The sequence below is a fragment of the Pinus tabuliformis genome, chromosome 5_1, assembly GCF_031772625.1.
Source record: "Pinus tabuliformis cultivar Carrire ecotype Pingquan chromosome 5_1, CPIR1, whole genome shotgun sequence".
NCBI lineage: Eukaryota > Viridiplantae > Streptophyta > Pinopsida > Pinales > Pinaceae > Pinus > Pinus tabuliformis.
Genome location: NC_142305.1, coordinates 218,729,831 through 218,748,454, shown reverse-complemented (window position 1 = coordinate 218,748,454; position 18,624 = coordinate 218,729,831).

Genomic DNA, 18,624 nt, shown 5'->3' with positions numbered 1-18,624 from the left:
ACCTTTCAATTACTTATTCATATTTCTGTACGCAACTTTAATTAAGTGAACCAACGTATGTACACAACTATGATGAAGACAAGTAGCATATATCCATTTAACTAACTTTTCGACTAATTCAACATTTTTTTAACTTGAACCAATGCATCAATACTTCTTTAGAAAATAATTAAATAGTAACCATGTGAAATAAGAACAAAATAAACCATCACACATAAGCAATACATCAACACACATGAACACCAGGATGTTTAGGTCGAAACCCAATGTGGGAAAAAACCACCGCTATTGTCATCTTTTTCTTTATCTTTTATTATAAAGAAAACATCTTACAATCTTGTACTAGCGCAGACTCATACCGGCACGCAGGCACTCACCATTAGAAGTATACAACCTTCTCTCTTTCTCCAGCACCCATTGGAAGGGAGCTCCAACCCCCTGATCTCATTTACCGACACCCATCGAAAGGGAGCTCAAACCCCCTGATCATATTTACCTGCTACAACTAGAAGGAAGCTTCAAATTCCTTACTGAAGGCTCCAACCCTCAACACCTTTGTGGACCACATTTCATAATTTTCATACTGGATCCACTTGAATCAAAACATCAAATATGTAGGCCATGTTTCATCAAATTTTCAAACTAGACCCACTACCATCATTTAAGCCTAATATCAAATAACAAATTGAAACCAACACTGCATCAAATCACTGAACCAACTTAGTCACCAAATAATTGAATAAACCAATTACTGAATCTCAAACAACCAAAGCAGCTATATCATCTCAATTCACCATATACTCTTCATCATAATTTCATACCACTTACTGTTCATCATAGAAACTAGATCCTATCACTACAAACCCTAGTCAATCTCATGTTAGAATATATATGCTACTACTATGATACATAACCGTGAATATATGATCTTTCTCTTCAAATGACCCACATACAGATCTCAAATCAATGAACCCTGAAACTAAATCACTACACTACTGAAATCAATCAGTGAAACACATACTGACCTTGTCACAGATCTCTACACCAAATGTAGATCATCTCATAACAACATCATTATTGTTCAAAATTTCATAACATAATCAGATCAACCTCAACCACCACTGTCAAACACAGGTCATCATGAAAGACTTCATCGACAGATAGTAGAAAACACAACAAGACTGATCAAACTTCATATACAGCAAAACCCTAACATATGTAAGTGACCGTTATAAGACACTTCAACTTATGTATGCACCTTTCAAGAAGCATACCCGTGTACAGATCTGTCCATACTGTAGAATTGATACACAACTACCCAAAATTCGATGCGTGTATGTACACCAACATGTACACCAACGTTCTGAAGAAAAAATGCATATAGATCTATAAATACTAAATAGTACCTTCATTGCAGAATATATCATCAATCAAACCCAAATCTTGGCACGCACTGCAAAAGACACACATCATAACATCATCATCATAGATCTATCAACCCATAAGCAGATTATTCAATGTGTAGTCAATTCAGATCTATAAGATTTGATCCATCATCACACTCCTGGGTGCACACTTATTTTAGATCAAACAATTCATCAACAACCCATTTCATGCATACACCAAAAACAATTTGATCTCCATCTTCTTATATAGCTTAGGCCTTAGCCAATACCGTGGGTCAAACCCTTAGTTACATTGATGGTATTCTCTGACAGGATTAAATATCTGTTACCACTCTCATTACTATGGTCCAATACCATGGTAAAGACCCCTGGTATTTTTATTACCATGGTGCAGAAACTGTACGTGACTTTTCTTCACCATACCTGCGTATATATGTGACTATGCTTCATAGAACCCACGTATACTTCCTCAAACTTCATCTTTATCATTCCTCGATCTCTGAACTGATATTCCTTTGTCCAATAATTTTGTCACATTTGTACTAGCCTGAATACTTATCATGCTACCATCACATTGACATCTTTATTAAGTAGGTTTCCATCAAGGACAACACATTTGTCATAATTCCAACAAGCACTACTCGCCCCAAGAAATAATGAAGGTATACTGATAACTCCAAGAGAGCAAGTAGATGTTATGGAAATAGATGATTTTGGTCCAACAATAAGAAGTTCTCTAAGGAGATCCTTACCGAGTCTGAGTATAAGAGAATTTCTTCACTCGAGAAATTATTCTTAAATACTTTAATTTTGGTATACCAATGACCAACAAATAAACCCTCAAGAAAATGAAAATTATACTCAAAACTAATTGAATAACAATAATGAATTAGACCAAATACTTCTCCAACTATCTAACCTCATGATCGTACCCACCTGCTGCAGATCGTATCTGTTGAAGAAAAACAAAGTCTAGAACTGGTTGAAGAAGATTCATGACCGCAAACAAGTCGATTCACAGAATATATAGATAAGGAATGTCAGGTTGATGAATCATTATATCAAATCACCAACATAAGAGAAGAAAGTAAATACCTAAGCTCTAACGATGAAACTAATGACAATGATCAGTTTTATTGACACCTAATCAAAGGGATTGGGTGTACATCTGTAATTAATGTAAATAAATAATAGGGAAGATAGAGAGTCATCGAGAGATGAACCGAACAATCACTCCCTCTTGTATATAATAATGAACAACCTGAATGAATAATATGAGTTTTGATTTGAGGAGTTACCTCCTGGTCTGACATGGTATCAAAGCAAGCATCATTTTGTGGCTTCCTTTTTAATTTGTAACTCCTATTCTATTTTTCCTTTGTTTTGCATCTTTTGCAGGCTGACATCTCTGTCAAATCCTTTCGAAATCTCATTTATCATTTAATACATTCGTTGAAGTGCGTTGCATTGGAGCTAGCCGTTGAAGCCGAAGGTGCTGTAATGACTTGGATTTCATGCTCTAAGTATGGTATATATACCCTTTTGCATTGAAGAACCATATATCCTTTTTCGTATTCACATATATCCCTTTTCATATTCCCTTGAGCCAGATATCAAGTATTATAAACCCATATATATAAATATCGACGAGTCTGTTTTTTAATCGCATATCGCAAATCTCTTGCCCCGATCAATACTGTTTCATGTTTGCGATGCAATCATACCCTTCATTAAACCCGCTCAGACACAGTTCCTGAGGTTTCACTTTATCTGGCTCGTCCTCTATCGTTGATCTCAACCTCCAGATCCGACGGATGTCATTGATTTCGGGGGGGGGCCACTTGCACGACAGTTACCCACCCGAAAAGTTCCTTTTAATCTCCACCGTTGATCATAACCTCCAGATCCGACGGTTTATAGTGATTTCAGGTGCATTAGTTGCACAAGAGTTACCCACCCAATACGAGTGGTTTTTCTCTCTCCCCTAGTCGCTACGTGTCAATCGCTTAGTGGAATCGGGTGCTCCCCTCTCAATACCACTTACCATTTTTTATCCACCCGAAATCCCGCTTGTAACCCGAAATCTGCCTTTAGCCATGGTTATCGCCCCGACTTGTTTTGCTTGTGATAACTGTTGATCACTTACCATCGACGACCCTCCTCCACTCATCTTCCTCGTTCATCTCTTAACATTGTTCATCTCTCCGCCGTTCATCTCTTAAACGTCAAACTCTTGTATACGGGTGAAAGAAGGTGATACCAGGTTGGACGATGTTGGTAAAACGATATGCATTCAATCATATCTATTGTGGGAGTAGTTCTCAATGTAAAGGAGAATTATCCTGAATGGTCATGGAAAATACAACACACTCTCATTTTTAATGAGCTATGTAAAGGAGTGTGTGTTGGAGAAGGAGATGAAGCGCCAGTCTAGCCTACCTCAGACAAGGAGCTCACCATTTGGGAAAATAAGAACAACAAAGCCTATGCATTGATTGCAGCATAAGTAAGTGAAGAGGTGAGTCGACACATTTCGCCATTTTCAAATGCATTCGAAGCCTTACAAAATCTAAAGGAACTCTATGACTCACACTCTGTACTTGAAGTTGTTCAACTCATGATTAAACTCTTCACCCTTGAATTACAAAATAATGATCATCTTGCTCTTGCATCCGAATTAAAATCTATAATGCTTGATATCAAAGTCACTAAGGTTGAATTGGATATTCTCTGATCACTTTTCTCAAGGCACTTTATCCTACATACTCCAATTATCTTGAGTCATTGCAAGCAAATGGAAATCTCAAAGATATTACCTTTGACTCGCTTGTGAAAAAAATTGTTGAAAGAGAGAAAGCTTTTGGAAAGAAGACAGCCCCCGAATCTTCTGAAGAGGATGTGTGCCTTGCTCATAAAGAAAATAATCTTGCCTAAGATTCTTCCATAGGAAGAGGTGGTCGAAGAGGAAGAGGAAGATATTTCAAAGGTAGGGGGGGCAGACACTCTCAAGGAGAAAAGTCAGATTTGCACTACATGCGCTGTAAAAGAAATGGATCACATGATGCCTCCACATGCAAGTTACCTTGGGACAAAGTTGAGCAGCAAAGAAACCAACCCAAAGGTAAAAATAATGACACAGGCAAAGGTAAAGCACCTAAATCCACTGATTATGTTGTGGCATAATGTAATATTGGAGTAAATGAAGACTTATTTAATGCTTCACTTGATTCTTCGAAAAATGATTGGTTGCTTGATTCAGGAGCAACTTGCCACGTGACTCATAGAAAATATTTTTTTGAAGAATTTACTGACAATGTTGATGGAGTAGTATAATTTGTAGACCAATCAAAACTCAAGCCATCAGGGCTTTGCACAATCAGGCTTAAATTGCCTAGTCTTCTAGACTTTCTTCTGCATCATGTTCTATATCTCCCACAACTGAGGAGAAACTTGTTGTCCTTGGTCCACATCCGTCAGCAAGGTCACTCCATTCATATGTTTGATGGCAATCTTGAGGTGAGAAAAGCATCTTACCACTCACTTGTCATGACGGGGATAGAAGAAGAAAGGCTTCTCAAGCTGCAGGGTACCTCTGCTCGTGCACAAAATTTCTCATACAATTATCATTATGAAGAAGGTACACTTCCATCAAGTTTATTATGGCATGATAGATTTGGACATTTGAACTATGACAACCTCCGCTTGTTGAAGAAAAATGGTGTTTCTGGTTTGCCTACAATTCCTAGGAAGCTTAAGCAATGTAATGCTTGCATTCTAGGAAAGCATAGCAAACAGTCCTTTCATGATTCACACTCCAGAGCACATAGAAAACTTGAACTCATTCATTCAGATTTATGTGGTCCAATTCCTATCTCTTCTGCAAATGGAAATTAATATATGATGACATTTATTGATGACTACACCAAAATGTGTTGGGTTTATTTATTGAAGAACAAATCTAATGCTTTTCAAACATTCAAGAACTTTCATACATGGAATGAAAATGATGCACAATCTCATATTGGCTCTATTCGCACTGATAATGGAAAAGAATACACTTCAAATGAATTTGAAAACTATCTTCACCATCATGGGATCAAACATCAAACAATTGTGCCTTATAATCCCCAACAGAATGGTGTAGCTGAAAGAATGAATAGGACAATCTTAAATATGGTACGCTCCATGTTGTTCTTCAAAAATGTAAAAATGATGTTTTGGGTTGATGCAGTTCTATGTGATGTATATATAAAGAATAGATGTCCATATAATGCTATCAGAAACAAGAATCCTTATGAAATGTGGTATGGGCAGATTCCTTCAGTAAAGCATCTCAGGGTCTTTGGTTCCACCTGTTATGCCTTGATACCAAAGGTACATAGAAACAAACTTGGTGCAAGAAGTCGTAAGTGTATCTTCCTAGGGTATTCAAACACCTCCAAAGCATACCATCTCTATGATGAAGTCAACAAAAAGTTTGTTGTATCTAGAGATGTAATCTTTCTTGAATCATCCAAAACTGACAATGTTGTTGAAAGGAAACTTGATCGCTTGGATAGATTCACAAATACAAAATCATTTCAAGAATTTGATAATTAGATTCCACATCTTGAAGGGGGAATTCCTATACTAGATCAACTTGTGGAATCTTCTTCTGAAGCACTCTCTCCCCTGCATGAAACTCCAACAACGGATGATACTTTGAGTGATGTGATTGACAGAATTGGGAGACTCAATCTTGATTCAATCCCAAATCAATCAACGGAGCAGCCTAGACCATCTGAGAAAGGTCCCCCAAAGTGGCTGACAAAGACACTTGAAAGTGTTCATCCTGATGAGGTTGGAAAGACAGGAACTAGAAATTCAAACCGGAAAAATGGAGGTGATGTAGATGACTCTGATTCACCTGTTGATATGGATGTTTCTTATGATTGTGAATTGAATTTGTCTACAGATTTTGAACCAACTTCCTTCAAAGAAGTTGCTTCTCATGATGAATGGAAAGAAGCGATGCAAAAGGAGTATGATGCCCTAATAAAGAATGGCACTTGGAAGCTGGTTGATCCTCCATTGGGAACCAAACCAATTGGCTGCAAGTGGGTCTACAAGAACAAGTATAAAGTTGATGGCTCACTTGACAAGCACAAAGCCAGGCTTGTGGCAAAAGGTTTTGCACAGAAGGAAGGGGTCGATTATGAGGAAACTTTTTCCCCCACAACAAAATGGGCTACCATCCAGACACTCTTTTCCCTAGCAGCTCAGAACGGTTGGAAAGTCCATCAAATGGATGTAAAAACTGCTTTCTTGAAAGGAGATCTAGAAGAAAATGTTTTTATGTCTCAGCTTGAGGGATTTGCTATGAAAGGACATGAACATAAAGTATGCAAACTCGTGAAATCCTTGTATGGCCTCAAACAAGCACCGCAAGCCTGGTATGAAAAACTGACTGAGCATCTTATGAAACTCAATTTCAAACATTATGATCTTGATGATGCAACTTTGTTTGTCAAGAAAGTTGGAAAAACAATTGTATATCTTGTGGTATATGTAGATGATCTTTTTATGAGAGGGAACAATGAAAACTACATTGCATCCATAAAGAAGGAATTGAAGAAAGGTTTTGAAATGACTGATTTGGGATATGTTCATTACTATCTTGGTATTGAAGTAACTCAACATCCGAATTCCATATTCCTTTCTCAAAAGAAGTACATTGGAGATCTGTTGAAAAGGTTTTGCATGACTGAATGCAATCCTATGACTACTCCAATGGAACAAAACTTAAATCTCACATCCATTGAAGGAAAATAATTTGAGGATGCAACAAAGTATAGACAGCTTGTATGAAGTCTCAACTACCTAACCACTACCAGGCCAGACATTTCATTTGTTGTTGGAATCCTCTCCAGATTTATGCAAAAGCCTTGTGAGGGACATTGGTCTACTGCAAAAAGAGTTCTAGAGTACTTGAAGGGAACTCAAGACTTTGGAATCAAGTATACACAGGTGGGCGACTTCAGATTGATTGGATACTCTGATTCAGACTTTGATGGAGACAAAGAAACTGGGGTATCTACTTCAGGTTATGATATGAGTCTTGGATTAGGAGCTATCTCCTGGAGATCACACAAACAATCAGTTCTAGCAGATTCCATAACAAAGGCAGAATATGTGGCAGCATTTGAGGCAACAAAGGAAATTGTGTGGCTCAGGAAAATTCTTAAAGATTTGCAGGTAAAACAAGTACAATCGACTCCACTCATGATTGACAATACCTCTGCAATAAAGTTATCCAAGAACCCAAAGTTCCATGATCGAACAAAGCACATCAATACTAAATATCATCTTATTCGACATCATGTTGAGGCCAAAACAATCCATCTCCGCCATTGTTCCACTAATGAGAAAATTGCAGACATCTTCACCAAAGCACTTGGAAGAGAAAAGATTGAAAGATTCAGAATGATGCTTGGACTCACCAACATCCCTTCAGATTAAGGGGGGGAATCATGGAAAATTTTAGGGGCTAATCTTCGCCCAGTGGGCTAATTTTCCATGATTTTTCCACAAAATGATTCGCCAATTTCCAATTTTTATAAAAGACGATTCGCCCAAATTTTAGAATATAAAATTATTTTACCTTAAAAATCGCCAACATTATATAGAGACTACATATATAATCATTATAAATTTGAATAATTTTACAAATATATCAATAAACATTTTATAGTTTGCATATTAAGGATTAGTGAGATTCGCCAATGTTTTTAAACTTCAAGAAAATTTTCCATCCTTAAAATTTTCCTTGCGGGAATGTTGGCACCTAATTAGAGGGATTGGGTGTACAACTGTAATTAATGTAAATAAATAATAGAGTAGATAGAGAGTCATTGGAAGATGAACTGAATAGTCACTCCCTGTTGTATATAATAATGAACAACCTAAATGAATAACATGAGTTTTGATTTGAGGAGTTACCTCCTGGTCTGCAGCCGACCAAGATGGGACTAAATCATATACCCATTTACGAGGGAGAAAAAGACCCAAAGAGACACTGGTTTGTTTGTGAAAAAATTTGGAACGCAAATGACATGAACGACAAAGACAAGCAAATGGCGCAATTTGTTGTGACGTTACGGAAACAAGCTCTGACATGGTTCATGAACTTAACAGAAAAAGAAAATAAGACGAAGATGAGATCAAAAGAAATTTCCTCACGTTCTTTAAATCACAAGAATTTAATCATTTGGCATCACAAAAGCTAAAAGAAATAAAACAGAGACCGAATAAATATGTTTGTGAATACAAAAAGCACTTCAAAGAATTATGAAGTCAAATTCCATACACTATTGATGAGAATCTACTATTAGAATGGTATTTGGATGGAATACTTTAGATTATCCACGGGCAACATCAAATGCATGAAAGCAAGGCATGTGAAGAAGCTCTCAAACTATCCCAGCGAACTTAGCAAGATGATGAAAATCAATCAATCAATACATCGACTGACAAAAAAATTAAAGATAGATTAGACCAACTACAAAACTCTCTTCTGCAATTATCGCTCCAAAAGAACCATCTATGGTGCACTAATTTCCATATTGAAGTACATACCAAAGATACATGTAAATTCTTAGACTATTTCAACCAAGAAGTTAGAAGGATACAAATTGATGTATATTGTGACATTTTTCAAACTACGTCTAACTAGTCCACTAAAGATTTCCAGTATAACCTACAAAATTCTAAACCAAAATGGTATGCAATCTGTGAAGACAATGCATATTCCACCCAGGAATGTCCATTGAACGGAAAAAATAAACCCAATTATCATGTTGTATACCATACGCAAGCCATTGAACAATTATCAGAACCACCTCCATTCGATGGAAGTGGACAAGATCAAGGAGGCTATGGCGGTCGACAACGCGGTTACAACAATAGAGGTTGTGGTTAGGGCCAAGGCCGTGGGAGATGTTACTGCTATACTTGTTGGCAGGAAGAACATATCATGATAGAACTTACGCTTCTACAACATGTGTGGTCTGAGCAACCACTCAGTGGAAGAATGTCCAAAGATCATAGGAAAAAATTTAAATAAAATAACCATTAATCTACTACAAACTATCTCAAAGCATGAGATTTTGAACTCTAAAAATATTCATGTAGTCATAAGGTCAAGAGATCAAAGAGATAGCAATGATCAGAACAACCAATTGATCTTATTTGTCAAGAATTCAACAAAGTATCAAAATATACAACAACAAAATCAAACAATGTTCTGAGCAGTTAAATTCTTTACAAACGAAAGTGAAGATCAAAGACTATCTAAGGACCTAATCTTAGAATAATTTCTTGAGCTTGTAAAGGAAGAACACACTATCACCCGTCTTGTTGAACTATTGAATATGATGAAAAATTGTAACGAAAACGAATAAAGAGGGAAAAATTTTAGACAAATTTCACATGGTGGTAGATGATCATGACCCCGCAAGTTCACTTAGAAATAAATGGGTTCATGGTTAAACAAGTTGTTTTCAATTTTGGATCTCAAGTGAATATTCTATCGAGAGACACATGGATCAATATGGGACGACTAAGTATACACAAAACAACTAATTATCTTAAATTATCTGACCAAAGATTCATTGAACCAATCGGCACACTACGACAAGTTCAAACATCAATAATGGGTATCTCGACGACAGTCAAATTTGAATTTATCAACTTAGTCAATGACATTCCTGCCTATCCAACATTAGTTGGCTGACCATGGGGATGAAGAATGAAGGTGACTCTATCACTAGAAAAATATAGAATCAAATTAAAAGGCAATAAAAAAAATATTATCATTCCTTTAGATCCTCATGAAGGCAAGCCTTGGGTAGAGTCTATTGATGAAAAAGTCGAAATCAGAAAATTGTACCAACTGTTACATGATGAGCATGTTAATGTGGAACCAAATGCTTCAGGATTCATATTAACTGGACATCCTCTCTCAATAGAACAAAACTCAAAAACTAAATTATATGAATGGAAAATCGAGAATTATGAATCGAAGGCAAAGGAGTGTTGGACTATACAAGTTATCCAAACATCAAAAATATGACCTTGTTATTCTATCAACCAATCACATGAGAAAATAACTACCAAGAAACACAATCATTATTCTCGACTGGTTAAACAACCAACTATAATTATCACATCTGTTTTAAGGAAATGACATCCCTTGTTAACCATATAGAACAGGTAACAAAAGAAATTAGTGAACAAGGACGAATGAAGAGTCTAATGTGAAATCTTACTGGTTAGGAAACAAGATGATTGGATACACATGCATCCTTGCTTCATACCTAGATGATTGCAACCTCTTATTTTATTGAATGATTTGGAGGGATAAATTTATCTTCAAAAGGAAATATACCAAATTTCATCGTTGGTTAGGATCCCGCTGAACACATCAAAGTTTGTGAATCATAATGGTGAGGAATTGGATATAAGATGAACATGTATGGCCACACATGTTCCCAAACACACTGGCTGATCTTCCAAACAAGTGGTACAAGCTAGAAGAAGCGAGGGGCCAATCCCTCCAATGGAAGGAATTAAAATAAAACTTCATTAAAGATTTTGAGTTTCAACCAAAGGAGGTAGAACTGAAGGACGCAGTCCAAAAAATTAAAGAATTTGTACTAGAAAATCCAGTCAATCCACAAACTTCAATAAATAATTCGTTAACCTGCAATTACTTAGCCTTTACTTTTGAACACAAGACGACCAACCGGTTAGAAATGGAAGAATCACCTGTTGTTGGCCAGAGTTTTACCTTGAATAAGAATCATTTGGAAAATCATAAGAAAATCCAGTCAGTATACAAAGTTGACAAAAAGGAAATAGATAAAACAGACAAGTTATACTTCCCGTTGGCATATCAAAAGGTCAAATTTGGGGAAAAATGACTTGACAAATCTAAGGTACCTGACTGGATGAACGTTGAAATTAAGATAAAATAATTCGACATATCAAATGACAATCGACCAAAAATTGCTTGACTTGGTGATTATTGGTCGAAGAAAAAATAAAGGAATTTGTAAACTTGATCAAAGAATACCAAGATGTATTTTCTCGAGATTACAAATATTTAAAAGGATTAGTCAAATAAATGGGAGAAATGAAGATTAATCTTATCCTAGGAGCCAAGCCAATAAAGAAGAGACCGTATAAATTAGCTCCTAAATACAAGCCTATTGTACAAAAATAAATACAAGAATACACCAATTGTATTCTCAAGAATTGTTGTTAAAGCATTCCATGAATATATTTATAAGACCATGGTTGTTTATTTTGATGATTTGATAGTCTAGACACTATTAAAGGACCATATTCAATGGTTAAGGTTAATTCTCGAAAGGTGCAGACAGATACAGTTGTCTCGTGAAATAAAGAAATGCATTTTTGCAACTCGCATTGGAATACTACTAGGTGAAGCCTTCTCAAAAGATAGAACTAAAGTAGACATGGAAAAAATAAAAGTAAGCTTGGACTTCAAACCCCCAGTTAACTATAAGCATATTAAAATACTTCTAGGAGACACAGGGTATCATAGAAGATTCATTTGACACTACTCCAACATAACTCAGTTATTAAATAAGAAATTAGTCGAAGATCCAATTCTTAAATTCCCAAATTGGTCTAAGCAGTTTCATGTTCACGTTGATGCATCAAATGTGGCAGTTGGAGTAGTCTTAGTGCAACCCGATGAAGAATTAATAGATCACACAAATGCTTACACTAGTTGTAAGCTTAACAAAGCAGAAAGAAACTATTCAACAACAGAGCGTGAAGCCTTAGCAATGGTATTTTCTCTACATAAATTTTGGCATTACCTTTTAGAAAATCCTTCTAGTTTTACAAAGATCATCAAGATTTAAAATACCTTCTCTACAAACCTGTGCACCAAAACTAGATTTTCCTATGGCTACTGTTATTCCAAGAATTCAAATTTGAAGTTATTGTTCGACCAAGAAAACAAAATGTTGGACCTGATCATTTATCACAAGTGGAATCATAGGATGAATCGAAAAAGATCAACAATTATATTCCCTATGCACACCTACTCAGGGTTGAAGCAGTCCTTGTCAAACTAGCCAAAATAACAGAGTTTCTCCACATAGGTAAAATGCTAGAAGGTTTAATAGAACAAAACAAAACAAAAACAAAAAAGATTCTAGAAATTAAAGCAGCACCATACACATTAATAAATGGCCAACTCTACAAGCTAGGAATTGAAAAAGTACTAAGAAGATGTGTCCTTGACCATGAAAGGGAGGCCACTATTAACAAGGCCCACAAAGGGGGAGATGGAGGGAACTACCAAGGAGACACAACTGCTCGCAAAATAATACAGGTTGGCTTGTGGTGGCCAACCATATTTTGTGATTGTCAACAATGTGTACAAAAATGTGGCATATGCGAAGGAACCGACAAACCTCTTCCAAAACATCAAATGTCATTAAACTCCATAATTCCATCTCTACCATTCAAAATATGGGGGTTCGAATTTATCAGTTCATTCCTAAGAGATAAAAGAAAATAGGTGCAAAGTACAACATCACTGCAGTAGAATATGTAATGAAATGGAGTGAAGTAGAACAGGTAGTGTCATGAACTATGGAAGTTTCAGCTAAATTTATATATGAAAACAGGGTAATGCGTTTCGGTTGCCCCTTGGTCCTCATTAGCAATAGATAAAAGCACTTTGTTAATGACACAATTGAAGTACTCATAAAAAATTTCATGATTGAACATAGAAAAACTAGCGCATACCATCCTCAAGAAAATGGTGCAGTCGAGTCCTTTAATAAAACTTTGCACAAAGGATTATTGAAAATATGAAATATGGACAAGGACGACTAGGAAGACAAAATTCTAGTACTTTCATGGGCTTATTGTACAAATTTTAAGTAGTCGACTGGGTTGACACCACTTAAACTTATTTTCAGGAAGGAAGCAGTCGTATCATTACATTATTCAACAAATAGTACACAAGTTGTGTCAACCATATTTAAGTACAATTCAAAATTATAGGCACAACGAATCATACAATTACATCAATGGGAAGAAGACCAACTGTATGTTCTATATCATCAAAAATTTCATAAGGATCAACATAAATCTTGGCATGAACGAAATACCATCTAAACATTTCCAAGTTATACGACAGCTGAGTGAAAGACAAAACGAAAAACTTGAATTTTCATGGCTTGGCCCATTTACTATTGAAGATATTCGATCGTCAGGAGTAGTCCAATTAAAAACATTGCAGGGTCACCTATTCAAGTTTCTTGTTCACAGTGCCCATCTAAAAAAATATATTACATAACTCATAGTCAGTATAGGTAATTATTTGTAAACTATTAACAGCTAATCGACTATTATGTAATTAACTATTTAATGAATGAACAAATAAACTTAATTATTAAAGTTATTACGTTTTCATTTTCCGATTCTCTTCTACTTAATTTAAATTTCTAACATTAACATAAATTAGTTATAAGTATAACCAACATAACAGTCAGTACATCAATAAAAAACCTTTCTAGGTATAACCATATAATCACACAATAAGACTCAATGGAGTGTGAGGAGGACCTACGCAATCTTTTAAGAGCAAAGCAGAGTTCAAAGCAACACCAACACCAAGACGATCAAGATGAAAGGCATAGAGCAAAGAGCCGACCTATACATCGTAGGCACCAACTAATGGATCATACTCATAGGGTATGACCCCAAACATCATTAAATCTAGAAGGAAATGACGACCATTTAACGGAGAGAAGTTCATGAAATCCAGCATCAGAAAAATTCGGTGCACATGAACCCGACCGAGAAATTCACAAAAGACAAAAAGGCATATTTACAAATCAAGGAAATCAAGTACAATTTCCATCCTCTGACATGTCCCATGCCTCACACATATCAACATCGTCAAATAGCAAGCAAGGGTCATTTCAATATTCCAAACATTTACTACCCACTCCACCAGAAAGATGGTGAACTAATGCCATGCACACACGAAATAATAACCAATAGATTACATGAAAATTGAAGAGATGTCCTGAGGAATCACAACTAGAAAACAATGATGGTGTATTTAACGCCAACTCTATAAAAATCAAGGAATGCCCCAAATTTCTAAAAATCTTGCCAGAAATTCCAAGCAACTTTCCTTGTGACTTGGAGGACATTTTGAACATTTCAAGTCTTGTAATCTCTTATTCAGAGTTGTTTGATTTTCTTCGAACATAATAGTTCTATGAAGAATTTACCATGAAGAAATTAAAGAATAGATCATAGGAAGAAGAAGTTACACTCAAACCCAAAACCAAAGCTTTGTTCGATCTTGTTGGAAAAACTGAGCTAGAAGTTCGTTTTCACAACATCCGTCAAGTGAAGGTTGAAGAACCGACATGGGAAAATAATTTTGATGCCTATCTCAAATTGGAAAAGAAGTGAAATCAATGGAATCCAAAGATGAAATAATTATAGAAAGCGATAATACGTGAAATTATCCGGGCCCTGTTGGTTGCAGATCTTCAAGGAATGAAGCAAGGAGTCGTCAAATACCTAGTGAGTAGATACCACTATGGAAAATTGTGGCTAAACCAACTGTATTCTATTTCTGGCACCATTATCGATCTAATCATAGGATTTCCATACAAAGGACCTAAGGTACTGACTACAATTGACATAACTCACTAACTTACAAAACTTTTCGGAAGGGTCTCTAGGAAAAATCAAGAGGCTTGGTGATTAGTCAAGTGTAAGACCCCTTGGCAAGATGAATTTGCACGATTTTTGCTCTGTGTTTGAATTCGATGGGTTGAGATTTAGACATCAATCTCACCATGTTGGAAGCTATCGTCAAAATAGCAAAATCCATATTTTAGTATAATTGGGCAGATCATGTGGCCAACTTAATTAAAGTTAATTGTCAAGACTGCAAGAATTCTAGTAAGTCCATCTGTTTTCCCTCTTTGTTGATATGGATTGTCATGAGGGCGCACCCACTAGTTGGGGAAGCCAATTTTACAAAGAAAGATCCACCCATGATGAATAATTTCAATATTTTCTCTAGTAGTTGGTTAGGGGAGTTACAGTCGCTTGGTCCCAGTGAAATTTTTAGGAACTGGCTGTTGAATATTAAAAATATTTCTGATAAGTGGAGAATTCCCCAACATGTTCATCGTGCCCTACCTCCATTCTCTCATATTCAATTATGCCCCGACTACACTAAAGTCTGGTATAATAATTCCCCCGAGATCAACCCCCAAGAACTCCCCTACCAACCAACAATAAAACAAATATTTGGTGAGTTATGTCGACAGTCTAATACTAAATATTCCATTCCACCTACCATTTTCGAGCCGACCCATGACATCATTACACCTCTGAAATATGTTGAAGTCAAGGAGGAATTCTAGGCTAGTCTTTACCTACAACCCTTCAAAGTTTATTTATCAATACCCTTACCTGAACCTTCACATAAGTCCACTCACAAAGAGCATACCATCCCTAAGTCTACCCTTCCAAAGCTAAACCATACTAGTGGAAGAAAATACTTAAAAATATCAAACTCACTTATCTACTCAAGTAGCAACAGTTGGACGAATCTATTAGAGATCTAGAGCCTCAACAAACAACTGTCAAAAAACCCACTAAGTGAAAAAATCCATCCACTAAAACATAGATTCGAGATGCCCTAGAAGGTGTTATGGGTTTGCTTGCTGAGAATATGTCGAAAAAATAGATGAATTCCTTCAGAAAGGAAAGCATGATAATGAGTCACCTTCTCAATCCCATAAGCAGGCAAGTCAATCTGCCACCGTTCCTAATATTTGATTAACCAAGGATGCCCCAATTAATTCTCCAACTCGAGTTGTTGAAGAGAAAAAAAACATTGGGAAAAATCATTGTGATGAGGAGCATTCAAACAAAGAGCAGTTTGAGAAAGAGGAGTCGAATAATCAAAACTCTTATTAAGAATATTTTGACAAAGAGAAATCAAATGAAGAATAGTCAGCATAAGATTAGTCTAACAGAGACCAGGAAGAGAAGCAACAAGCAGAATAGGGTCAGTCAGATCACACTTAGACAGATAAGTCCCAGTCAAAATTAAACCAATTGAAGGATAACCAGAACATCTAAAACAATTCAAATCATACTTCTAAATATAATTCATTGGAGCGAACTCAGTCTGATGAAATCGGTAGAGAGCACAACCAGTAGACAAATCGTGCTTTGACTAAGTCGTAATGAGGAGAACTAGGAGGATTACATGTCATTAATACAACACTAGAAACTAATCCAGGTACTACCGATGTTCCGACCACTCAAGTTAACATATATTCAACTACAGCAACCAAGGGCAAGAAGAAGCATGTCAACATCACTAATAAGTATGATGAGATTAAGCTTGCTAATGATAAACAACTTTTTCAAGTTATGTAAAGTTCTATCAGATTTTCTAAGAAATGACTCCAGAAAATAAAGAAAGAAACTAAGAAGTTGCATCACCTATAGGAACGAGAAAGGGAGACTTGGTTGAAGTCCTAAAACCAAGAGTGATGATCATCTCATTCTTGTTCAATAGTTGGTAGAGCAATTAATTGACCAAAATGTCCAACTCATTACTCAGATGTCAGAATTGCAGTCCCGACCTACACTTATAGCTAATCCTAGTTTTACTCAAGCTTTGCATAAGGCCCACGATGATAATTTAGCATAAAAACAGACATTGGAAGATACACCTCACAAAGGATTTTCTCTCATAACTACTCTTAATAATTGGCCCTCCTATTTGGATATTGTTAATTCGAAGATAAGGATCCAAGAAATGCTTGTTAGGGACATCTCGGCCAAGAAAACTTCAGACTCTAGACCTCAACAGTCAATAAATACTCAACTAGAACAAGAGAAGGAAAATTATGTAAAGATTCTGCAACAACATCGAGAGTGGTTGTGTGAAGGAAAAAAATCCCAACACGAAGCTTCAAATGTTTCTCAGTTCATACAACAATTCCTACAACAGTCGAGAGTATCGAAAAAAAAGACCATTCAATCAAAGGATAATAGACTCTACAATAGTAGAAGACAATGTACAATACTTGTCTAATCTTATAAAGTCAAGCGTAAAATATCAAGTAGCAGTACGAGAATGGTCAATATTTGACAAACATTTGCAGATGCTAGCTCCAGTGATCTATCAAACCACTTTTTCTGGCATAACTCCAAATCCATGAGCATGTTCTTCTTCTCCACATCCATCATGGCCTACCCATCAATTTTATGCACCTAATGTTTCTACATTTTCTATTTTCTCAGAACAATAGTCTCAGGAAGAATAGGTTTACCAAATAGTGAACGAGTCATACCAGCCAGCCTCGGAGATGCCAACCAATTAGTAAAAGCATTGGTCCCTAATCCATCAATTTCTTGAAATTCATCTTTATTTTACTTGTAATTCAGAAATGTTGATGTAAAAATCCTCTTTTGTCCTTTTGTCTTGTTTTTTTTCCTAACACTCCCCCTTCTTCGAGATGAAGAAGGAATTGAGGGTGGGGGAGATGTTGAAGGAGCTAGTCGAGTTGACAGACTAATCGAATATGCAAAAGGTTAGTCAGCCTAACCGAATAGCCTCAATGTAAACATATTGTAATATGATAGGTGGATAACTAATGATAGATTACACAGTGTGGTTAATCTGAAAGTTAGACTCTTGTAACTGTCTAACAGTCTATATATACCTGTCGGTACAACAATGTAACAAATATTCCTCATATAATATAGAATACATATATGCGACTTGGTTATCTCCCAATTACTATGTCTTGTCTCTTTACATGTTTTTTGTATGTTTACTTGAGTTTGTCTACTGGTAACAATGCAAACTATTCACTAGATTACAACACCTTCATCGTGACATATGTGGCATTCAACATTGGGCTTCAATCTATGTATCAACATAATTTTTTTCTTATTTACTTGTAATTCATCTTTATTTTGGTCCACATGCCTCCATCTAGGTACTTGATTTTATCCTCTATACTTGACCACATCATAGGTTCTGCAGCCATGTGCTTTGTGTCCAAACATTGTGCATGAGAAACAATAAGAAAAAAATTATGTTGATACATAGATTGTTATCACCAAAAAATTG